Here is a 26,545-nt window from a genome sequence, read left to right as displayed (position 1 = left end):
AAACAACCCCCTAAAATTCATAACTTTAATTAAGAGTCATATGTGGAAAGACTTTAAGACTGGTCTAGAGATAAACTTCATTTACCTTCAATCAATAGTGATGGAAGAGAGTAAATATTATTTACTGTTGATTTTGTTAATTTGCTCCAAATGTCCTGTGCCTCCCAGCTTTTGTTCCCAGTGCTCCCTGAGGTGTCCCTGGTGCAGACAGGGGCCGGGGGGACAGTGGCAGCACCAGGGCTGATCTGCAGCAGCACAAGGCCCCAGACAGCAGCCCTGCGTGAAGCTGTTGCCTTGTTCTTGCTAAGCTGGAAATCTGCGGCCTTCCTGTTTTGGGCGATAATGCCAGTTAATGTATGTTTGTGTCAGACACACGTTCACCTCCTGAATCACAGCTGGGTGTGGCTCGGGCCCCGCTGCTCCCCTCCTCCTGCCTGCCCATGGATGGAGCTGAAGGCACTGAGGTGTCCTGTGGCTGGATTCATCCCTCCCACTGCTGCTGTGGGAAGGAGCACAGCACAGTCACTGTGGGAGCTTGCGCACACCGTGCTCCATAATTGTGACAAGCACTTCTGTAAGCATTTCTCATCATTCCCTCATTTAGACTTAGAAACATTTATGCTTTATCTCTCCTAAAACAGAGAAATCCATTTTTCTGTCAATCTCTTTCCTTCAAATATCCTGTGGAAGCAGCACAGACTTTCCTATTTACTCCTTGCTGCAGCCAAATCTTGTCCTGGGTTTCCCCAAAGCTTTTGTTTTGGCCTTCCCTGGAATCACCATCTCCCACAGCCAGCAGCTTTGTTTAAAACCAAAAGTGCCTGTCCATTTTCCTAGCTAACGTCCCTTATTTTCTATTGCCTCCTTTTATTTCCTCTATTTCCTTTAATATTTCCTTTATTTCTATTTCCACTATTATTTCCTTCTGTTGCCTTGCTTGAAGCTCTTCTCTCTCAGCTTGTGTCTAGAGCATATTTCCTCCTTGTCTGCTCTAGGGAAGCTTTTTGGAAGGTGCTCCTTTGCCTCTGAGCTCCATTCAAGAGCTGCTGAACTCAAACCTGAGTCACAGTATTGGCATTCCCATCCCACTCTCCTAGTCCACCCTTATGTGGAAGATGGATAAAGTAAGCTCAGTATGGTCAGAAATAGGCGAGAGCAAAACCTGCTATGCAATGGCACTCCTAGCTTCACCGATGTCTGTTATCCCATTGTTCTGGAAAGAACCCTGACATCTTTCCCCTTTGGAGCCCAACAGCTGGAGCAGGAAAGGTGGGAGAGGAAGGAGGTGCAAAGGGAGGCAGAAGACTTTGCCAAGGGTCCTCTACTGCTTTAGAGGCAGAAGACTTTGCCAAGGGTCCTCTGCTGCTTTACTGTGCCAGTGCCTGCTCCAGCAGTGAGAGGATCCACGTCTGTCCTTTGGGCTCTGAGTGTCCTCAGCTCCACACAGCCCTGAGCTACACCTGGCACCTGCACGGAGAACCTGCAGGGGTTCACGGGCAGGGCAGGAGCCTCATGACTCTGTCTTGGGGGCTGGAAATGCAGGTTCACCTCACCAGCCTGTCATGCTGAACGTGTGGGAAACAGTGAAAGCTAAATCCATTTGAAATCATTTTAGGAGGGAAAATAAGGCCCTTTCTGGAGATATTATTCCTATGTCATGTTTTACTCTGCCATTAATATACTTTTGGAATGCATGAGAGCTCCTCGCACCCAAGGCAGGTTATAATGGTCTATTAAAAGACACCATCTCTGTTTCCTAATGCTCTATCAAAGGTTCATTGATGAAAATAGCCATCTGGCTGCTCTCATCAGCTTTAAGGAATTCCATAAAAGTATGAAATATGATTTCCTCATAATTGCTTTTCTGTAAGATTTATGACAATGTGAGTAACGAATAAACTGGGCATTTGCTGAACAAGACTCAGATTTAAGATGTGCTGATGCAAATGAGGAAGTGGCCAACTAGGAGATGCATTTCTTGGGGGAAATTTGAAAGTGTTCGCAAAAGCCACAAGTTACCATATGAACTTGGCTGTGTTCACTGCTGGTGTAAACATATACAGCTCTAGGGAGGCCAAAGGTACTGCATCACCTCTAGCAGTGAATTTGGGTCTTAGAGACCAGTCATGTGAACAGTTCACAGCTGAAAAGAGGACCTTAACAGCAACTGGAAGATGCCCTGTGTACAGCTGTGTGGCATCAGGTTCTGTTGCCACCTGCACCTGATGATGTTGTATGTGCAAAGACTATCACAAGTTTGGAGGGAAAAAACAGGCCCTTAATGCCCAACAGCACTGTTCATACTCCTGCCAAGACTAAAAATGGGAATGGACTGTGTGATTAGTGTTGTGGGATAATTAAATCCCATTTCCCAGCTATTCATCTGTCAGAGGTGCAATGGTCATCTCTGTGCCTGTTTGCCATTATGTCAATTACATGGTCCTGTGACCTTTTGACTTCAGGATCATCTAAAGTGTAGGATTGACACTGAAGAGTGTCAGTGTTTAAGTGTCAAATGTGTCAAAGTTTATTCCAACTTTGCTTTTGTTTGGTGCAATTCAACTTTTTTGTCCTCATCTTTTCCATCTCCAAGACAGGAATAATCATAGAATCATTTATGTTGGAAAAGACCTTTAATGATTCCTTGCCCAATTTCATTGCCCTTTGGGAGGCAATCAGACAGTGCAGATTAAGTGCTGCTTGAATAGTGTAAACATGCCTGGATGAAAGGGCAGCCACCACCCTCAATGCAAGCAAACTGTTTACCCATATGCAATGAGGGCCTAAAATTGCCAAAGGATGCCCATTTCTGAGGCTGTTTCACCTCTGTGAGTGTTTGGAATGCCCCCATACATGTCCCCAGCAAGCTCAAGGGGTAGCCCAGTCCCACAAAGAAGTTGAGATGTGAGTGATGTGAAGTTAGATGCTTTTTAGATTTTGACTCAGCCAAAATTTTAGTCAGTACAAGTACACATACTGTCACAAGCACTTTCTCTCTTTACCACCACATACCTTGTAAGACTTTCAGCATATATCTGGGTATAATTTACACAACCAGCATTGAAAATTTTACTACATTTTCTACTAAATTTTTACTAAATTCTATTAATGATTTGAAGCTTGCCAGAGACATAAGTGAGACCAGAGTGTAAGAGGGCCAGAGCCAGACTTTTTGATAAGAGTCAGTACTACAGTCATGCTCTTAACATCCCAGATACTCATTTGGCTTCTCCTTTTATTTTTTTTAGTTAATTATACCAAGAAGACTTTATAAAAACTGTTGCCAAATGTTTAAAATTAGAGCAGTTCAGTTCTCTTTTCAATCCCAGGTTACTGTGCTAAATTGCACATGCTCACCTTGTGCATTCATTTGTGAGCAGTAGGCATATCAATGATTAATTAATATTAATGGCAGAAATCACTTCAAACTTGCTTTATGCTAGAAATCACACACAATCCTGACTCTAATCACTCGGCACATAAAGAAACTTTAATTGATAACCCAGGTTTAATATCCATCAGGATTGGATTCTGTAGGAGGAACAGAGCAATGTTCCCTGTAATCATCCTAGAAGAGATGGAAAGCTTGTTCTACCAACATCAAAGAAGATTAGACAGCAGAAGCCTGATAGTAAAGTAGCAATTATGGAGGGTTTTTTTAATTCTGTGCACCTGCTTCATCAAAATAATAGGCATCTTTTAGCAAAATAACCTGGAACTCAGTTCACTGACTTTCAATTATCTTATGCTGGGAAATGCATCTGGAGAGACATGAAAAAAGGTGATAGACACACAGGGAAATAAAGAGAAGGGGGAAATTAGAATGAGGGAAAATAAGAGGGCCTAAGTAAGTGGGTGTTATAAATATCCTGTGCCTTGGGCTGAATATAGAAGAGGAATGCTTTTGCTGAGTTAGGACTGTGGCATCAGGGACATCTGACCAAATCAGGCCCTGGTGAAGTGCCTGTGAACGCAGCAAACAGCTTACCTCAGGGACAGACATGGCTCTTTGCATTTAAGGGGAATTTTAGATATCAAACCTGAATGCCAGCAAGGGAAGCACATGGCAACTTCCCACAAATATTTCAGGCTGTATAACTCAAAGGAAAAATTACTATTCTCAAATTCCTCTTTATCAGGTGGTCTTGCTTTGCAAAATGAGAAATGACCCTATAATTTTCTTTCAAAAGGTGAGCCTAAACCTAGACTAGAGCCTATCTTCCCTGAGGATGGGAAGGGGAAGAAAAGCCACACACTCTTGGTTTACTTAAGGAACTGCATCCTCATTTCTGAAAAAGCACAAGGCAGACCCTCAGAGCCAGGCTCAGGAAGCCTGCCTGGGGCTTGGTACCCTGCCTTGTTAGGCATGTTTGTAATACATCCCAGTCTTCTCTGAAAACAGTTTTTCAGAGATTAGTGAGCAATTCACTTCAGCATCTCGTGATCCGCAACCCTGGTGCCTCCAAAGGCAGAGCACAGCAGAGCTCTTACCAGAGAAAAGCTTCATTACCAGTCCCATTACCATGTGGAGTTCTTGCCAGGCTCAGGTCAAATCAAAGACAGCATTTTCCACCTTTTTGTCCAGCTTTACAGTGTTGAATTCACTGTGCCCTCTAACACACATCTCAGTCTCTCCTCCACTGCACACAACCACTCCCATCTCACTGTCACTCAGAAATGATCCCCACACAGATGCTGGTCAGGAGGGCTGTTCTCCATTTCATCTCCTGACTCCACCTCCCTGCAGAAGACCCAAGGCAGATGGAACTTCCCATCACATCCTCCTCTGCACCTCTCCTCCTGACTGCATCTCCTCCAGTCTGATCATCTATCCAGCAGCTGGTGGCCGTGGGTGGACAGGGGCTTTGGGCACCTGTAGCCCTGCATGTCACCAAAGTGCAGAAGCAGATTCTGCGTGAGACAGGGCAGGTGCCCTCCCTGCATCCTGGCACATCAAGATGCAGCAGACACAGCTGTGTGCAAGAGGCTGAAGCTCAGAGGATCATGAACAAACACCCATGACTGGCAGAGGCTGATCCTCCAGCAAGAATCGCACCACATCCCACCCCATGTGAATGAAACAGAAGTAATTCCATTGTAATTAAACAGGAATTTTCATGTGAATTCCAAATGAACCTTTGTAACATTTTCATTAGTCCTCAATACACCTCTTACTTTACCTCATTAGAATTATTGGTAATAAATTGTAGCAACTGAATTGTAATTAAATAGGAATTAAAATTTGACTTCCTAATGAACTACAGCAAAGCAATCGCTATTTCAATATACATTAATTGCTGTTCTGTTAGGAATACAGACAACTTATTTTTTATTGAATTGCTACAAATTATAATGAATATATGGCCTGAGCTGAAAAAAAGGTCTCCCATCAGTAAGTGTGCCTGGTAGATGTCTGCCAGCTGTGCAGTCAGAAGGTTTGCCCAAGGAACTTGGGACGTGCAGTATGCCAGGAGAGAATACACTGAATTATGACATTTCCAGAAAAATTTTTTGTTTCAGAATCTCACAATTAATTTATAAACACAACAGACAAGATGCCATTGGCAGTGTCATTGGGGAAGTAGGCTAAAAGGTGTGACAAACCAAGAGCAATAATATCAGACTAGTGCTTTTTTTGTGTTATTGGCTCCTGTTTGATTATAATAAAAGTGCTTTGTAATATGTTCTGGGGTGGGAAAATGCATATAGAAAACCCCATTTTATTATTTATACATTTTCTCTCTGTAACTAGAGATATATATATAATATTCATATGAATAAAATTTCACTTCCATGACTGTTCTAGTATTAAAAGCCACAGAGAGCTGTTTCTTTGCATTACTGCTGCAGATGTAGAGGCATTTGGTGTAAGAAGGTGCAGGTTATGAAAGGCATACCTGTGAAAGGGAGTGCTGAGTGCCTAACAGAGGCTGCTATCTGCATGCAGGGCAGACATTCCAGTTCAGTGGAATAAGTGGAGGAATGAGCCCAAAGCTTTCTGTTGTCACTCTGAAAGCTGGCAGCCTGTGTCCCACTGAGCAGCCTACCACCTCCAAAGTGATGGACAGTGGACTGAATTCTCTAGGCTTTCACAGGGTGTAAATTCCCCCATAAACTACTGAGGTTTTTCCATGCAGGCTCCTCATTTCTGACCTATCATTGTCATCTCACATTGCTGATTTCTAGAGGACAGCAGCATCCAGCCATCACAAACATGGGACAGAGTTTCCTTGGACACAGTGTGAGCCAAACACACTGATGTGATCACAGGGTCTGTGTCAATGTGGTTTTACATGCTCTGAAATATCTTCATGTTTCCGTTTGTTCACCATTGCTATCATTTTACCTCTCATTGCACTGCAAAGTCAGCATCTGACTGACATGTAAAATCCCTTCGGATTTCCAGACCCAGCAGGGGAAATTCAGAATCAGGCTCTGTTTAGGAACTGTGAGAGCCAGTGTGGGTTTGGGAGAGGGCAGCTCACTGCTTAGGCATCTTTGTTATACTGAAATTTAAATCACAGAGATTGAACAGGGAAAGCAAACTCACTTTTTCAATTTTGTTACCTAATCAAAACTCTGAAGCTTTCTAGTGCTGGAGAGTGTTCACATATCATCCACTTTCCATATCCAGTGCTGACAAAACAATAAGGCAGGAATAACATAAGTCGTGAGAAAACTAGTCTGTCTCATAAATCTTCACAGGAAAGTAGCTGCTGTTTTATGTTATTGCAGTGTGTTGTTTCCAATGAAGTGATTACTGTTAGATGTATTTTTAAATTGCTTTTGGTATTTTTAAAAATACATGACTTTGAGAGTGATAGAAATGAGATTGAGTGGTGGTAGGCAGTGCCTAAAATATGATTAACTTTTTCCCAGACCAGCTACTTCTGAAATTAAGGTTACCAACACAGCTGTTGTCAACTTTCCCCTGGCTGTAAAGGGCTCATTGGAGTCTGTTTGATGTATGCAATTATCCATCAGCCCACCCAAACCCTCCTCCTGCTTAAGACATTTTGCTTCAAGATGTTTGATTAATATTTGCTGGTGTTATTTCAAAGTGTGAATGTGCATGTTTGTGCACTAAAGCCCTGTAATGCAGAGTCTTGAGTTACATCCCATTGTGACTGGGTTGTGGTTTCTGTCCATGGAGGGGCAGAACTGTTTGTGTGTTAACATCTCCAACCAAGGCTTCCAAAAAGCTGAGCTACATTTTAGATAAAGTTCAGTTGGAAGACTTTCAAGGCAATAAATATCAAGTGAGAGGTTTTCTCAGGGCTTTACAAGTCATTAAAACTCCAGGTAGGTTTTACCTACCAAAGGCTTCACTTGTGGCTTGCTGAGTTCACATGGCCCTTTTCCTGCATATTGTCATGTCCCTTCCAGGGGCTAATGAAGCCTGTAACCATGCCAGAGCCCACCTACAGGGTCCCCTGTGATTGTTCTGTGCTCCACAGACCAGGCACTACAGGGTTAAACTTACTCAGACAAGACGAGACTCAATAAGAGGCAAAAGGAAAATGAATTAGGAGAAAATCAACAGGCAGCAAAGGAAAAACTAAATTACATTTCATGTACACACATGCACTCTTTTGGCTGGAAGGGCAGAAAATGTAGCCAAAACCAGGCTGTTTTTATTCTAAACAGTGCATCAATCCATTGATTAATTTTACACTTTGTTCCTTATGAACCTGGGCTGGGGCCATGAATGCTGCTATGAAAAGAAGAATATAGCCAAAAAGGAACTCTTAAAAAGTTGGCAGCCGTTTCAAGGCAATGTGTCTGGCCAGCAGGAAGGAGATGGCTCCTCCAGGGAGTGTATGAAACTGTAAAACCATTTGTGAACTGGCCCTGCACAGTTTATAAGGTGTGTGACTGACTTAAAGTCAAGTTTCTTGCAAAAATCTGTGACTTGTAAATTGAATTATAAAAGTAGTTTTAAGTATCATTTTTCCAAAAGGGCATTACAAGATTGGTTAAGAATGACTGTATTTCCTCACTAATACCATTAATTTTGGAATTGTTTCCATCTATCACAGAGCAGAACAAGTACAGGTTACTGTAAATTGCTACATGCTGTATGCTTCAACTGGTCAGCCCTATGGTATAGGAAGAGTAAATGAAACAAAATCAAATCAAGGAAGACAATAAAACACCATGGACCAACTTCAGTCTTGGTGTAACCAAATGCAAATGGAAATAAATGGAGTTGCATTCACTCACACCAAGGCTGACACATGCCTTGGCCACAGAGCAAAGGGAGGCAAACCTCTCTGTGGTGCTTCCCGGGAGCAGCCGTGGTGAGCAGGATCAGGCTACCAGCTCATCATTTTCCAGTTACCTGCTATCTGCTGCCTAGGTGTTTTTGTGAGAAAACTAATCTGTCTAGACTAGTTTTGACAACTAGTTTTGATTTTTTTTTTTGGCTGCCTGGGCAAAAAAAATAGTTTACTTAGGATTTCTCTCTCATATGTATTCCTTTCAGCAAGTTAGGAAGTTAAGAAATTATTTGGGAAATACCCCTAAAACCTCTCCAGTATAAGCCAAGAGTGACTTTAAGTAGGTAGAGGTCGGTGTAAGATCTCAAAAAAAAATCAGACAGAAGAAACAGGGAGGGATTCTGCCAGTGATACATCTTGTCATCCAGACCACAAACAGGGTTTCCAAAATCTCTGCACAGAACCAGTTCTTTCCCTTCTCACTGCATTTCAATATTGCTAACTGCTAATTAATCACAGACTTTACACAGCCTCCCTCTTGCCCAAGTTTTATGGCTGAAGTTTCATTTGAACTATGCTTCTCCCAGCTGAGCAGTGCTTGAGGGTCAACAGAGCTGTGCCATGTGCTGTGAAAAGTGATGCTTCTTTTAAGAGGCCTCATTATTGAAATAACTTTTGAGTTAATGTTTGGAAATAACTCTGAAATGAGGACTTGCACAGATTTGTTTTCTTAGTGCAGCAATTAGCTTCTTGAGCGGTGACTGGCTGCAGCACCTTCTGCCATGTCTGAGACATTAAATAAATTATTCACTCAGTTCATTAGTTAGGAATACAGTTTGTAATACCTGCCGAGTTACAGGACACACAGAAAAGCCATGGATCACTTCAACTAGAAAAATGAAGTCAGGTTTTGCTACTCCTGCATAAACAAAAGCAAGGATGAGGGGGAAAAGGTAAATAAGACATTCTTTTTCCTACCACTTGGCTCAATCAGCTTGTTTCAGAACACTGCCTGTCTGCCCTGTTCCCTTTTTAATTACCAGGTTGTGATTCTCTCCTTCCCACCCAGTTGGACGGCCTCAGCAAAATCTCCCATTGCTTTTGGTGGAAATAGCCTCAGAAATAGTTACTTTTTAATCAAAGTACAACTTCACAGACTCAAGAAACAGCAAAGTATTTTTTCTGCCAGTCCAGCTCACTGTTGCAAGCAGAACTGTTGCAAGTGGTCTGTCTGTCAGGCTTTCTATGGGCAGGCAGCAGCCAAGAGACGCCTTTATCAAAAGCTGGGGCAAAGAAAAGTACTGTCACAGCACATGTTACAGTTGAGACAGCCACAGTACACAAAGTATCACCATACAACTTCAGAGGGCTTTAAGCATTTGCCCCTACAGAGCAACATCATACCACATCAGAAGGCTGCAAGTGTCTGCCCTTCTTGTTCTTTAGCTGAACCTTTTCTACCCCTCATGTCGATGCATTGCCCCTGTGTGCCCTCTGTTCCTTTGGTGGCTGGTCAGTGCCCCTGGGCACTCCATGGCTCACTGCTGTCAGTGCTGCTCACCTGCTTCTCACAGCTGGGCCCACTGGGGATGAGGCTGGGCCACACTCCCAATGACCCCAAACTGTGTCCCACAAAGTGCAGGCTGTCCTTCCTGCTTGCTGCTCTGCAGTCAGTGCACTGGCACAGAGCCAGCACCAGCTGCTCCCCTGGGACATGGGATGGGCTGTGGAGGCAGCCCCTGCTGATCTAACAGCATTTCACCCAGCCAGCTCTGGAAACAGGGCCATGGCTCGGTCTGCGGCTGTGCAGAGTGGAGGCACGCAGCTACGGCTGGTCTGGGTGCAGAAGAGGTTTCCCATGAGTGGTGTGCTCAAGGCAGGGACTGCAAAGGACCACCCAGATCTGCAGGTCTGCCACCTTCATTGGTGTTCATCATCCTGTGCAGTCAGTGCCCCGGCCTGGGGCGAGACAACATCCAGGAGCTTACCATGCAGGGCATGACATTTAAAGAGAGAAAGCAACTTTTAAATACCAGTTAGCAGTTGAGCTTAACTAGACATGGCAGGGCAGGAGGATGGGGAGATCTTTGGAGCCTTACCCTGCTCTTCCAAGCCTCATCATTCAAAGCAGCTCGAAAAACAAAGCCCAAATCAGCCAGCTTTTAGTACACCCTTGAGCTCAAGATGTCCTCACGAAGAGGACAGTCCTTTCTTCAAAGACATTAGAGCCAGTCACTAATGGTCACCTGTCAGGAAACACTGTGGGATTCAGGCCACAATTCTGGGATGCATTTTGCAGAGATTAGTGCCTGTAATTAAGCTCCTAAATACATATTCAAGCATCAAAACTGGTGACATAACTTTGCAGAAGTGACAAGCAGTGATGTCAGTGGAGGCACCAAGCCTCTACTGTGGACATGTGGCAACCATGTGCTGGCCCCCAGCAGAGCTGCCACCCTGAAACAGGTCTTGGATGACTTACTCCTTTATTTTGTCCAGTCAGATTCCCCCAAGCAGAATTAAAAGGTTTAGCCACTGCAGGCCAGCTGTGCTCTTCCCAGTCACATACCATGGATGACACAGGTCTGCTGTGCAAAAAACAATGTGTAAAGAAGAGGATAAAGGAGAGAAGAAATCTAATAAATACTCCATTATCTCCAGCATATATTATGCAAAATTTGGCATGAAATCTTTACCTCACATAAACATGAAGGTCACTTATTTGTTCATTAAATTCTCCTCAGTCTACATCATTATGCTCATAGTTTTTCTTATACTTAATGTAGTAGGGGCCTGCCAAACTCATTAGACATCAGCTGATAAATGGATTTGAACTCACAATCTGTTAAAAATCACACAGGCACATTAGAGCAATATTTTCATGGCTTAGAGACTGTGTACATTTAAATCTTCCCAGAGAGGATTTTGAACATTTTTGATCCAGTGCAGCAGACTCAACACATAATTCAAGTCTGCTTGCTGTAAAAATTTACAGGCTGGGATCTTAGTATCACTAGTCATAAATCAAAGCTGCACACTTAAAAATGTGGTAGTGACAAAACTGTTGGATAGGGTGTAAACATCATCAAGCTCATTGTCATGCAGCACTTGCATTGGAATAATGGGGGAGATATTGTTAAATGTTGTATATATTTTCACTCTTCTGGCAGAATTTGTACACATAACATATAACCCTGTGTAATTTCCAGCCTGGGAAAATCCCTGGATGAGAAAGAGCTTCTGAAACTTTCCTGGATTCTCACCCTGGTGCCATGACTTCAAATAAGCTTTTACATGAAACGTGGACAGAAGGGAACACAGGGCATGTTTATGCCATGGTTTATGTTTCACTTACTCATTGCTCTTTATTGTAATTTCCCCCAACTGATGATAAAATGCTTATAAAGCATTGGGCTGATAATTTGCAGGCTCTCCTGCTGCTCTGTTTGTTATAAAGCTACTCATGTCTCCAGGAGAGTCTTTCTTCCTTTTGGATTTATGAGCTTAATGAACCACTGTTATTCTCCATCACAGGAGCCAGTGATGCCGTGACATTATAGCAGAAAGATTTGAAAACTTACGAGAAAGCACTTGAAACAAACTGCTGCTCTTAATAAGTGCCTCTTGTCTTCAGTGTGGTCTGAGAAAGATCTAAGCTAGCTAATGAATGAAAAGAACAAACCAAGTCCTGCACTAATCCTGCAAGCTCTGCTGCAGAGTAAGCAGTGCTAGTGAGACAAATCCTCTGCTGGGATGAACAGTGTTTATCAGAGGCAGGATGCTGATTCATGGCTCCACCGACAGGCCCATCCAGGTCTGCTCAGATTCTCCAGATGAGGGCAGCTGGATGTGTGAGACCAAATACAATTAAATTTAACTTCAATTAATATAACTTTCACCTTACTGAGAGGCCCTTCACTGCAGCTCACCTGTTGACTAAGGTAGCCTTTTACCCCTAGGAGCTCTAGATTCACTTAAAATACTTTTTTTTTTTCCTCCAGGGCCATTCTTGACATTTTCTTTCTTGATAATTTCAAACCAAAGAAGAGGAGGTGGGGGAAAAGGGACCCCTTCCTTAAGACTGCAGACTGCTGGTCACCTTGCTATTTCCATTAAGGAGCACATTTCTGTCTACCATGGCAGGACACAACACAGAGAAAGGCAGTCCCATGGCTAGGCCAGCCCCAGGCTATTTAGGAAGTTATAGGTCATAACCCACACCTTCATCTCCACCTGGAGACCATTAAGAAGCCCATGTAAAACCTGGAGCACATGATTCATTGGCTCCCAGTGAGAAGCCCAGAGTTAAAAGCATGTCCTGTTCAGAGCCCCATTGTATAACCTGCTGTTATCAAAGAGACAGTTCTCAGACCCAGCTATTTCCTTCAGCTCGAAAAGCGTGGAGATCATAACAGGAGTGACTTGTCCAGTGCTCAGCAGTAAGCCAGCAGCAGCACCAGACACAGAACCAGGCGTGTTGGCTGAGCCTGCAAGTGAGACACCAGCGTGCTCTGGCAAGGCTGCTGCTGCCTTTGGCTCTTCTGCTGGATTCCCAGAGACAAGGGGGTTGAGCCATGCTGCCTGTTGGGGCAGAACTTGAGAGGATGCCAGTCCCTCCCCACCCTAAATGCCCCTGCCTGCAGAGCCAGCTGGCTCCCTCCAGGCTCAAAGCAGAGTGTCAGACAGTTCCTGCACAGTCTGGCTGACCAGGGCACTTACCTGTGGGGCCACCCCACACCACGGGTGTCTCCGACAGTCTTGACATCCCCAGTACTGTCCAGGGGGGATGCCAGAGGTGGCTGGAATTCATGTCTGTCGGTGAGCAATCTTGCCAGAACAATGAGACCTTCCACCACACATGATGCTCAAGCGATGCTGTCAGCTCTGTGTTATTCATAAAAGCTCTGCTGTCTTCTGTTACTCTGTAATCATCACATCTTCCATCATCTCACACATATCTCAGCAACTGTACTCGTTACAAAGCCACCATGGCAAAATGGGGAACGATGTGCTCCTTCTTTTTTGCTGTGATTTGGTGGGGTTGGGAACTCAGTGCAACACGGATCATTTAGGCAGCAGTGGAAGATGGATGGCGACATGCCAGGGGGTGCTTTGAAAAGCTCAACCTAGGTGACTGTCTGTTAAAAAGTATTCAAAAGCCCCAATTACAATCAGTTAAAAGCAATAAGCATGCAAATTATTTTAAAACAAACTTTAATTAATTTCAGCATATGTTTCACTTAGGCTGATTAGTTAAATCTGATTTTCTGAAAAGAAACAATAAACATATGCTAATGATGATTTACATATTACCGCTCACATGGCCTGCAGTGTGTTCTGAGGCTCTGCACAGCACAGAGAAGCAACATTGTGCTGTGGCAGCGACCCCCAGCCTACACCACAAGGTACAGAGAGCAACAAGAAGAATTCTTGAGTAGAATGCATAGACAAGTCCTAAAAGAACATGATGGTGTTGGTATGAACAACTGTCCTGGAAAAGCTTTTCTCTTTTTTGAGTTCTCTTTGAGAAAAATAGGTAAAACAACCTGAAGTCTGGGCTCAGGGGACCCCAACCTGAAGCTCTGCACAGCCTGAACTTGGTACAGGCCTGAACTCAAGGATGCCAAGTGAGAAGATTTTCAGGTGGCTGCATCTAGAATAATGAGAAGGGCTTAACCTATTGTTCAGACACCACTTCCCTCTAAAACCAGTGGAAAAAATTATCATTTGCTATAAACACATAATTTAGCCAACAAAATCCCTTATTCTCCATTCATTACATAGGGAGACAGAATGTGATAATCCTGCATAGTCAGGAGGCTAAATCCCTCTTTACACCCAAGACTCCACTGTGGGAGGCCTGAATACAGCCCCCTCATACCTTTGGGCCTGAACCTTGCAATAATGTAAATATTTTAAAAGTCCATGGTATTTTATATTCACAAGGCTGATAGTGGAATAGCTTTAATATCCTTTCAATGCCAAATCCAGATTAACACAATAATAGTGGCTCCCAAGCAGTTTATTAGCACTCATACCCAATATGTAGAAATCCTGGAGGGGGAAAAAAGGAAAAAGAGAAGTCCTGCCAACATATACTGCACACCGAGCTGCAGGTTGTTGTATTCCAAGAGTTATTTCAGTTGTAGAAACCACGTGGCACCATTACTTGGCATGAAGAGGGGATAAAGAGAGAACAGCCTATGACAGGTGTTGCTTTAAATATTTTGAAGATATGCATCAGGAATAGTTCATAAAAGTGCTTCCAAAGTAGCTCTTACACCCACAGGGCTTGGCAGTCCTCACTCTTAAAAAACATGAACTTGGCACAGCAGTCGCCTAAATCTTTTAAACTGGCTTAATCCTCCCAGTAATGAAACATGCAGTCAGCTAGATGGGTGCATTTATCTGAAACACACTTATTTACAAGCAACTAAAACATGAAATTAGCTGCTCCCAGAAGGCAGCTTTGTACTTCCCAACTCCTCTTCTATCATAAATCAACCCATTCAAGAGGGTGCCACATTTGTTTTTCCCATTCTCACATTCTGTATGAACATTTATATGCCAAAGATGATCCTCTAGAGATATCTCTGCACGATTCAGTGATTTCTGGCTTCTGTGGGACAGGACTAGAAGTGCATGTGTGTTGGCAGACATCAGGAGGTTTGCAAAATCAGGAGTTCTGGGAGCTTCAAAAGGAGGCTCCTTTACCAAACAGTGCTACTGTGGCGCAGGCACCCAGCGTGAGCGGTGACATCCCATTTCCACCATTCCCTCTCTGCAGAGAGCAACCCAGTGAGCAGGAGATTGAGCTCTGCTCCACGTTTGCTCCCCTTGTACCCACTGAGGAGGCTCCAGTGCCCAGACAGAGCTACGTGCACCCATCACAAACACTCCATACATTCTGGGAATGCTGATTCTGCACAAAATTCTGGAATTTCCTATGGAGGGAGGGAGACCGGCCTTCTTAACCTGTATTGCAAAAAATTTACTCCCCAAACTTTTGCCCAGCTTGGTGAAATAAAGGATTTTCCAGGATTCCTCACCATTATATGCCCTGGTGTCCGGGCCCCGTTACACTATTTCTGCATAAGGGAGTGTTCAGTGGTCAAGTAGCACTGATATATAAGATATTTTCAGCTTTAGGATTCAAAAGTAGTTTCAAATTTTCCCTTTAGGGAATTCCTTACAGAAATTGTACTACCACAGCAGGGATCACCAACTCATGATGGCAGAAAATAACACACCTTGGAAGGAGGAAACACTGGAGCAACAGGAGATCAAGGCTCACAACTGGTGAGCTGAAAACAACATCACTAAGGCAGCCAGGTCCTGGGCCACCACAGAGCTCCTCCGTGCTTCATCTCTGACTGAAGGTTATGCCAGTTGGCTTCTATCAGAAAAAGCAAACAAGCTCTTGCATCAAAAACATTTGATGCAAAGTGGTCTGGAGATCAGAAGTAGCCATTTTTTGCTCTTTTATAATGTGGCACATAAGAAAGTATAAAAAAAAGCAGGGCTGCTTTTCTCACTTTCCTGAGAGAATGGCATATTCATAAATACAACTTCATTTGCCTTTTTACACCAAATTATTACCTGTCACCTGCTCATTTCAGCTGCACAACTACTATAAGGATTTCCCTTTATTCTGGAACCCTTTCAAGTACAGCATTGAAAACAGCATAAAGAGCAGCACCAGGCTTGAAAATGCAATCAGGACCACAGAAATAGAAAAGAATCTGTTTCCACATAAACTTTTAGAAAAGAAACAGCAACTCTTCATTCATTCCTGTATCCTCTTTGAGGTCTGGAGTAAAGATTTGCTGGAAAAATGAGTTACATGTGGATATACCATATGATGAGTCAGAAAAGCTCTGGGCAAGAATTCAGAAAACCTCAGTTTTACCAGTGTTCATATGCTTCTAAAACAAGAGCCCAAGCAGCATGTTGTCAGGCATGGAAGAAGCAGAGCATGCTGGATATGCAGCTTTTGTTAGCCAGTAAACAGGATGCATGTGTGACATGGAGGTGGCTTCTCACAAATTCTACTCTGCCCCAAACACAGGGGTCCTCAAATGTTGGCCTGGGAACAACTGTTAACAAAAACCACTCCGCCAGAATCTCAGCCTGTTCTCATCTTGCTTGCATCAATTTGAATGTTTTAATTCCCTGATGGAACAAGCAACACTGGAGGGTCTCAAAGGCGACACAAGAAGCTGATGCTGTAAGAGATGAGCCCTTTTCTGACAGGTTTCAAATAACACCTCAAATCTACTCTGGAAAAAGTGAAAGAGTGAAACAGAATAAAATATACAATGTGATAGCAAAGCTCCTTGTCTTTGAGAGCAAAACCGCCATCCTCTGTGAAGAATATGAAGGAAACAGATGTTCCCATGTGGAGTTTAATGGATGGATTGTTAAAGGAATAACATAATTTTTCCCTATATGCATGTCCCTTGCTCAGACCAGCAGAGCAAATCTTTTTACTCCTGATATAATGATTCTTGATTAAGGACCAGATTCCAACCAGTTCTTCCATAAGTACCCTGCATTAGAAGCTGCAAAATTAGCCCATATGCCCAGGAGAGACACTTTCCTCTGTGAATTTCTGGAAGAAGGCATTTCTTGGCAGGAATAACACTACCAAGGGCAGGACAGAGGGGAAGGGGTTTCTGGGCAGCTTCACTATAAGCGGTTATATTATAGGGTCCACATGAGTTGCAAACCCCAGTTATGCGATTGAGTTTCCACCAAAGTGCCTTTGAAGTGCCCTGACCACAGACAGGTTCCAGCACTCAGGTCTGAGAGCCAACAAGGCTGCAAGTCTCTCCAAGCCCCTAAAAGAACAGAGTGCACAGCATTAAACCCTCTGTGCTGTTCCGTGCTCCCTCGGTAATCTTGAGGCATTAATGAACAGAGCCTGTCCTCCAGAAGGTCACAATTCAGATTTTACTGCCAGCCCACCCAGCCTCTCTCAGTTTTTCATGTTAGGTTTTGAGCAATCACATTGGATACTTCTCAGGTCAGCTCCTTTACTCTTAAGCAGACCCAGATTTATTTACAAATGAAACAGAGAACACCAAGTACATTGCTGGGAAATCAGTGGTTAAGAATCATCTACATGACCATGCTATGGCCACGAGACACCCTAGAAAAAAGGTCACCATGTATTTATCCAGCTGCACACTCTGTAGGAGTGTGCTCTGTAAGAACTCCTTTTAGCAACAGTTAACATTTTCAAGACAATATGTCAGCTAACATAACCTTTGAGAGGAGGGTTCGAAGAAAGGTTAAGGGAAGTTAACCTAAATAGCTTAAAGAAATAAAGAGAAGTGTTGGAGGTAATTAATACTGGAGAGGAAATAATGTAAAGGAGAAGAAAGACTTATTTAAGGTTGGCCAAGTGCAATGTACTACAGGAGGTAATGGCTTTAAATTAAAGAAGGGCAAGTTTAGATTAGATAACAAGGAAAAACTTTCCAACAGGAACAGTAATTCAACAGTGTAGCACTCTGAAGAGAGAAGCAGCACAAGCATTATCAACAGACACATCCCAGCTGACGCCGGCGAGCACTCTCAAAGGGAAAATACCTGGGGTAAACCACAAGAGATCCCAGGGATTTGACTCACCAGTCTATAAAGGCCATTCCAAACCCAACATCTATGATCCTGTAATTAACACACGCATCACCTATTAATCTTACATGTTCCAATGGCTACCACTTCCCATTTAAAGCACACTGACCTGACAAAGATGGATGGGGAATTGTAGAACCATAATGTAGCCCTACCATGGATTATTGGGCCGATCCTCCCCTCAGCCATGCATCACATCTCACCTCATATATGTTATGTTACAGTAAATTTTCCAAGACCTGCACCCTCCCCTAGAAAAGCCAGATGCAAGAATTAAGCTGAAAAAGCTAAAAAGTGTTTCAGGTATTGATTTAGCAGCATGTTTAGCTGACCACAGTTTGTAAATGTGCTGAAATCTTTCAAAATGAAAATGATTGGATCTTCTAACAGCATGGCACCAGCTCAAATTTTATGAGTATTTGCCATGATCTTTATAAATCTGAAATATTAATATTTTCTTCCTCAATCTCATGTTTTTCCTTGAGCCTAGAATATCATCTGTTAACCTCTTCTTGTTTGCAAGGACAGCTGAATTTCAACTGAATTTCAAAAAGATTTGATGGCTTCTGGCAGGGAACAGAAAACACAAAAATATGTAAGAGAAAACTGAACAAAATCTCCTCTATCACACACACTACACAACATAATTAGCAGAAGCATTGCTTCACTCTGATTAAAACCATATTCTTCACAGCCCAGTTGTTCTGCTGAGCATGTCTCTAAACCCAGACATTCCCTCAAGATTAAAACTTCTCAGAAAAGTACAGGGAATTTGAAGACATCCCACGGCAAACTAGTAACAGGCTCCAAAATGCAGTGAGGGTATGAGTGGGGCAAAAATCTGTGGGATTAGGGCCAGATGAACTGTGATATTTCTGTGCTTAGCCACTACTGCAACCTGAGAGACACTGCCCTGTGCTGGGCTAGAATGACAGAGTCAGAAATCCAGCCATGAAATGAGAGCTCCTGGCTTTTCTTCCCAGTTTCACCATTTGCTACCAACAAGGTTGTGTCCATAACAGTTCAGTGTAGGCTTGCAATAGTTGGTTTAGGGACTTTGAACCACTTGACATAAGATTGGGTCCTGCTTCCCCCACAGCTATGAGATGAGGCAGAATGAAGCCTTAAAGGGTTTGCCGGGAGGCCTTGGACATGTGTAGCCTTGGCTCTCAGCTGAGGGTTGAAACTCTGATTAGTCCAGAACCACAAAGATTTTCACTGCTGAAAGTAGAGGTTGCACCTCTGAAGCAGATAATAACAAAATCATCAGCTGGTAACAAATAATGAGCTTCTGATAGGCACTCATGCTTTCTCTGTCATCGCACAGGCAATGTCTGTGTCATGTCCCTCTCTTCATGGGCTGTCCCCCATGGCCATACTGGGTGCAGATTCCCAGATGAATTTCTAGATGAATACAATTCAGCTTGCAAAAAGAAAAATCTAAGCTGAATAAAGTTGACTAAGAAGTAAGTTTAATTTCTGCAAAGAAACTCATGGATCACGTCCACTGGCCAAGACTGTCTCAACACAGCACCTCATCACGTGTCTGCTAAAGAAATTATTCCCTTTACAACCTCTGTTGCCTTAGTACAGGTGTCACATTCTGCCCCAACTCTGTCACTCTCTGTGGAGAATTTCACATGCTCCTCTTCATCCTTAGAGTAACTGGAATCCTTCACAGGAAAATAAAAGAGAAAAGCTCCAGGTTCCTCTGGCAAGACTGACACACTTGCTGGTCTGCTCAGGGAGTCAGAAACCAGTGCTAAAGTATAAAATTCTTTCTCTAAGTTAAATTACCTTTCCTCTGAGGAAAAAAAGCTGCACAGAGTTGTATTAAATATGGCTGTCTTCAAAAACCACATGACCATACATTTGCCAAAAATTTAATGGAGCTAAGTTGGCTATAAAGTATGAGCCGGGTATTTGAAGAGGTTTCGGCTCATCAAAAGAATAAGATATTTAGAACAGCTGACAGGGACAAGAAACCAAACCCACATGAAGGGGGAGCTCAATAAATGAATTGGAGAAATTGCAGGATTAATTTATCTGCATTTGTATTTGGGAAAATAGAGTTTTCTTGTAAGTCATTGATTTGATTCCTGGCAGCAAATTCAGAGAGGTCGAGCAATGTTACAAGGTGATCTGTGATTTCCAAGTTTTGTTTAAAGGTTAGAGGTAACATGGTCTTTCAGAATAAAAGCTCTATTTGTGGATATAATCAGCTTAGACTTTGCCTACATTTATTTTTAGATCTTCCTGTATTATCCCACTTGCTAATTGCCTTGAACTGCACGTGTGAAAGGTAGGAGTCAAACAAGCATTGGTGGTGACATTTCAGGTTTCTGAAAGATCTACCCAAGAACCCACCTACCCCACATCCACCCCACAGTTCCCCACACCCACAATTCCAAAAACAAGCATTCACTCTGTTGCTCCCAGATGACTCTGGCTGAAGTAGATGAGGCATTTTCTCCACGGCTGCATTGGGCACTGGCTTCAGCTCTTCCCAGGAAAACAGTCAGTGCCATGACTGATTTGTCTGCTTTCCCCACAGCACAGCCTGTGCCAGGGTGTACCCAGTGCCTGCAGCAGAGGGTGGCTCTCTGTGTGCCTCAGGGCACCGCTGGGGCACTGCCATGGCCTGTCCAAGGGAGGAAAAGGGGCAGCAGAGCTCTGGGTGGCCGCTGGCAGTGCCTGTACATCACACAGCCCTGCATGCAGCGACCCTCACCAGGGTGATTCCTCCCCACAGCCCCACTGCCACTGGCCCCAAGGAGCTCCCTGCCAGTCTGGAGATCAAAACCCACCCCCTGCCTGCATCCCACACCCAACACCAAAAGCATTCACACTCCAGAGCAGGTTTCTGTGAGCCTTTTATTAATACTGCACATTCCTTTGGTGCCCAAAATGACTCCGTTTCAAGCTTACTGTCTTACAGCTCACAGGGGCTTATTATTAATGGCCCAGTAAAACAATATACAGCCTGTTGTATCTTAATTCAGTAGTCGGTAATGACCAACTTAGAGAAATTATTTTAGACCTATGGGTTTTCTAAGGCCTTTTGAAGGTAATGGCAGTAAAATATGCATATATTAATGTTACTTTCAGAAGGCAGAATATAGTGGCAGTATGAGCAATAATGCAGCACTGCATAATAAAAATTGAAAATTCTTCTCCCTAAGTGTAAATATAAAATACCTCTGGGGGACATATCTAAAGGAAGAGTGTTTCAATAACACATAGTTAAACTCAAAATTATATTTTTCAAAGCTATCCAAGTATAGTCTAATAAATAAACCATAAAATAAAACAACATTTTACAAGGAAGACTCATACTGTATTTCAAGCTTTTTGCCACTCTTAAAATCATTATTTAATACAGACAGCTTTAGTCACAAAATTTCAAGAGTTTATTCAATATCTTTTATGTGCTTTACAAGGTTATTAGAGAATTTATTTTCTCTTTCCCTTACAGATTGGAAGGTGGGCAGTGATATATGAGCTTTCACATTTTATTTATTCACCAAACTGTTCCAGATGTGATCCCATCATTTATCCACTGACACATCAAACCTGCTGCGTGACCTTTACAGTGACCTCTTTACAACATTTGCTTTCATGCTCTAAAAGTTATAGCAGCTTAACAGTGCTTGCTTCAGTGGGAAGACAAGAGAACTGAAATTTTGGGGGGGGGGGGGGAGCTGTAATTTAAAAATAATAAAAATTTAATTACTCTCCTACAATATGAAAACTAAGTCCAGGTGGTGAACTAGCCAGCAGAGTTATATTTCCAAAAATGTTTCAATCATATTTCACTGCAAACAGTATTTCACTCCATGGATTTGGAATGTACTGGATTTGTACAGGCTAAATTTAGCAGGCACTGTCTTTTTCCTCTTCTTGTGATTAGTCACAGCAATAGACATTCTTGGGGTGATACACCTTATATCAACAAATATATATTATATTTTATATATAATATATATAAAAAATATATATTGTATATATATATATATATATATACAATATTATTATATATCAACAAATACAATGAGAGTCCATCTGTAGTTTTCCTTCTTAAAGGGAAAAATTGCTTATAGTGCATCCAAAATTTCCATTACCTAAGAAATATCTACATCACTGCGACCTTAGCATTATTTTAAAAAAAATAAATTTTGGCATCATATCTTAGGGAGTTAGTGAGTAGACAATTATTCCAGGTACGGATCATTCATTCCAGGCAGCTCCCAAATCCCAGGCTTGGCCAGCTGGGACTTTCCAAGTGTGGTGAACTTTTCCTTAGTACTTTTTTTGTTTTATGTGCTTCCACAGTTGGGCTGATACCAGCAGTAGACAGGCCTCCGTTGTGGTTCACACAATATTTATGGCCCAAAAGGTAGCAGAGAATCTCAAGAAGCAAATGCACACACACACACACACACACACACACACAGAGAGGCAGATGTACCCACACAGAGTCTGAATCCAGGAGAGCTGTAGCCAAGGGATGAAGCTTTGATAGCTTGAAAAAGATGCTGCAAGCCTTCCAACTAAAAACTCCCCACACTTCAATTTCACTTAAAAGAATTCCCACTGACTTCAAGAGAAATATTCAAGTAATGTGCAAGTAAGAAACAAGTAAAACCTGGGGAAGGCTGTATCTAGAACTCATGGATATCTCTTGGTTTCCATGCCATCAGCTGTTTGCTCTACCCATACCCACTTCAGGTTCATTTCACAAAAATGTCTGGATTTTTGAATTCTGGATTTTTGATTTTTTTTAATATCAAAGCAAAACCTTAGATGTGAGGTGCCAAAGAACTCCACAACCTCTTTACTGGTCCTTGTCTCCCTTCCCTGTCTCCTGATCACAGCATTGACCACAAGGGCCATGTAGCACTGCAGTGCAGATGTCGGGCAGGTCGAGGTACCAAGTGACCTGAGCCCACACTGCAGAATCTGGCTGTAAAAAAACAGAGGAGCACAATAACCACAGAAAACCCTCCCAGAGCTACACACAGACACCTGTGGTTAATCCAAACACAGGCTTCTATGTCAGTGACTTTTAGCACAGACTTAAAAACTAAGCAAAAGCTGAGCCTGTAAGATTTATGCTTGAAGTAGGAAATCAGATTCACTCCTGCAACATTTCCCCCACCTCTGCAACACAATGTTCTCAAGCTGGGTTTTCCATTTTTATGTTTGGTTGTTCGGGGAGGGTTGGCCTGTCTTTTGGTTTTGGTTTGGTTTGGGGTTTTTTTGGTTTTTTGGGGTTTTTCGTAGCAATAACGGGGTTTCTCAGTAAGATCTTAAACAGCCTTGGCTTTGTAACATTAGTTCATCAATAATGGAAAAATTACATCAAAGAAAATACACCTGTTTCTTTAGGTGTAAATCAAAACACAAAGCAAAGATGGCAGAAAAACAATGCATTAACCTCATGTGCTGTGAAAACAGGTGAACGATACAAATAGCAGATCTAAAGATGCCAGCAGGAGAATATTCCAAAGCTCTCTGGAAGTACTGCTTCCAGGTAAAGTGATCATAGAACAATTACAGTAACACACCACCACTGAGTGATTAATTCTCAGAAAAGAAAAGAAGGTGCAGTCCTGTTTTGATCACTTCTCTGGTTCACAGACTTACATTTCAGCTGGAGTCCTACTTTAAATAAACAGAGCTGAGATTTGAAACTTTTAAAATAACACTCAGAAATAAAATTCAAGTGAGCTCCCCTGCTCGCTTCCTATCGCTTATCCCTGCTGGCAAAGGAAATGCAACTGTTGGCTTTTGAAAGCCACAAATTTGCAAGGGTCTGGGGCATGAGCTTGGCAGGAGGCTCAGACTCCTTGATGTTTGTAATTGAAAAGGACATGAAGTAATGAAGTAATTTCCCTGTCCCTATTCTCCATGTTTATCAGAGGCCTGTCTGCAGTGGAGGAAGGGTGACAGGGTAATCTGAGCCTCCACAGAAAACCTGCTTTTTCTCCAAAGTTATTTAGATTTCCATGAGCGCTGGCAGAATTTTGGAAGGAGTCCAGGCGAATGAAGGAATTTGGCTGCTCTGAAAATATCATACAGGAACTTTAAAAATTGAACTGATTTATGCCCTGTAATGTTTTCAATACTGAATAAATTAAGTTTGAGTTCCTAGCCTGGATTTTAAGAAGAAACTTTATATGTTATGAGCCATGAAAGAACTAGAGGAAAAAATATTTTGTTGTATGATAATTCCATCTCTCCCATAAGAAGTGCTAGACTTTGCATATATAATGTGTTCAAAGGAATAATATGGAAAATGCATTACTTTGTAACATCAAAGGATGTTCCAGAATACCTTGAGGTCCTGACAGCTATTTGGAGTTTGCTAATATCACACAGCACTGTGAAATATATTAGCAATAGAAAGTTTGTATGTTCTGCTCACCACTGACTGACTGTAGAGCTGGGCTTGGGAAGAGTGTAGGCTTCTGAAGTGCAGCATCTAGAAAGTGTAACCTAATTGAGGGAGAAAATTATCTCCTGCAGAGGACTGCTGGGAGCCACCTTCAGTCTTTCATGTGCAGATGGCAGTGCCTGGGCACAGTCCCCTGTGGATATGCCTGTGTCAAACACTCCAAGCAGAGATGTCCACGGCACAGTCCCGGGAAGTTCTGCAGTGTCAGTAAACAGCCCTGTGCTTTCTGAGGCTTTATGATAAACTGTGAGGTTTTCAAAGGAACCACAATTTGCACATCTAACAAATATAAATATGTTTATCCATGGCGCCTTGTCCTCTCACAGAGGGAGATACAGCTGTAAACAGCCAAATATATTTTCCTCTTTTAATCAGCCATGGACACAACCTCAGCTGGGGATCTGAAGGCTGAGTCACAGTTGGTCCCTGATTTGATTAATAACCAGTCTCCTCTGAGGTTTGAGTCTTGTTTCTGGTTCAGAGGTCAGCACATACAAAAGGCCATCACCAGTGAGCCATCCTCCTCTGTGCTAACAAACACCCACTGCAGCCCATGACACAGCTGCACACCCAAGAGCTGCAGCACAGGCAGCTTGGGGCGCAAGCTGGTCCCCAGCTTCAAGCCCTGAGGAGGAGCATCAGGAGGCTGAGATGAGGAAGCTGCCTTCAGAAGTGTGAAAACAGAAGCTTAGGAGGAGATTGCTTTCATCTGGAGCCTGAAAGAAAAATTGTGAAGTTAGCAGAAACTAAGGGAGACACCAGAGAAGTGAAATTATAAAATTAAAGCAGTGCTGGCTGTCAAACTCCCCTTCAAAAAAATAGAAGAGTGAAGCAGGTGAGGTACCATTCACCAGGCAGCCAGGAAAGAAAAAAAGTTATTCATCAGCCACCTCTTTCAGAAGCAGATGTATACCTTCTGCATGCAGACATGTGTGGAGTTGTCACTGACATTCCCTACAGAGTGGAAGGGAGCAGAATCTATTGTCCATAAATGATGTTACATACCACCATTCTTCTGTCCCTGCACTTTGAGTCATCTTTGAACAAAAGAGCTCTACATTTTCTGGTTGCAATCTTCAGTCCATGATTGCTTGTAACTGCTGTCATCACCTGGCACATTTTTGTGTGCAAGCATCCAACTCCGTGCCTTTCCACATGCAAATGAGACAACTATTACAGCAAAGATTTGGTACAAATGATTGTGCATGGGCAGATGAAATATTTTTTTAAAAAACAATACAATTAAATTTTAAAAAAAATAAACAAAGCCAAGAGGACAGATGTTTCTCTCTCTTTTTCTATACTGTGTGGCACTCACAGTGTTGAAAATATATATTGTCACACAGTTCTTTGAATCAAGGCAACAACACCTCTCATCCTGCCTTTTGTGACATTAATGGTTTCAACCCCTTTTTGCCTGTTGGGACAGGCAACAACCCCAGCCTTTCAGCAAACCATCATACTAAGCATATACCTTTCTCTTTTTCCAAAGTGCAGAATTTCTCTCCCCACCACATGTCCATAATCCAGGCATGTCTGAAGCATGAACCACAACTAACCCTGGACAAAACCCCCACCTTTCATACATGTGAAAATGGAACAGTGTAAAAATCCAAAGCTGATCTTAGTTCTGTGGAGAAACCTAGAAATTTAACCTATTGGGAATGGGTGTTTTCACAGACACTCCCAGCGGAGTGGAGAGAGCCACAGATTTACAGTGTAATTAAAATTGTATTTTTCCATTTTCTTTTCCACTACATGGCTTCTTTTTTTCGTCTGCTGTAGTATTCTGTGGGCCTTAAAGAAGTGCCTCTGTATCTTAGTACACCGAGGTCTTGGGATATTACTTGAAAACAGTACACCAAGAGGAAATTGTGCAATCAATTCCATGAGAATGCCTCCCTCAGCAATAAACACTGCCTGTGCCAAACAAATGGGTGATGTGCGTCATAAATTTCCTTTTCCTGTCAGAGCAGCCACAAGAAATGGATGAAGTTATGTACATTTGTATAAAAATAAAAATGTGTTATTTGCCGTAGCGCGCACTGCGGACAGGACACTGGGAGCTGCACCGTGCCTGCCCGGGCTCCCAGTGCCACACAGCCCAAGGCACAGCTCCTCACACACAAAGGAAAGCACAGTCAGTGTTTCTCACAGTCTCACTGTGCCAGTTCCAGCCCAACTGTTCACAAACAGTGAAGGAATGCCTGATTTTTTTGTGTTCAACTCA

This window comes from Motacilla alba, chromosome 4A (genome assembly GCF_015832195.1).
Source record: "Motacilla alba alba isolate MOTALB_02 chromosome 4A, Motacilla_alba_V1.0_pri, whole genome shotgun sequence".
Classification (NCBI taxonomy): Eukaryota; Metazoa; Chordata; class Aves; order Passeriformes; family Motacillidae; genus Motacilla; species Motacilla alba.
The sequence above is the reverse complement of the archived record's forward strand: the minus strand, read 5'-3'. Positions refer to the sequence as shown.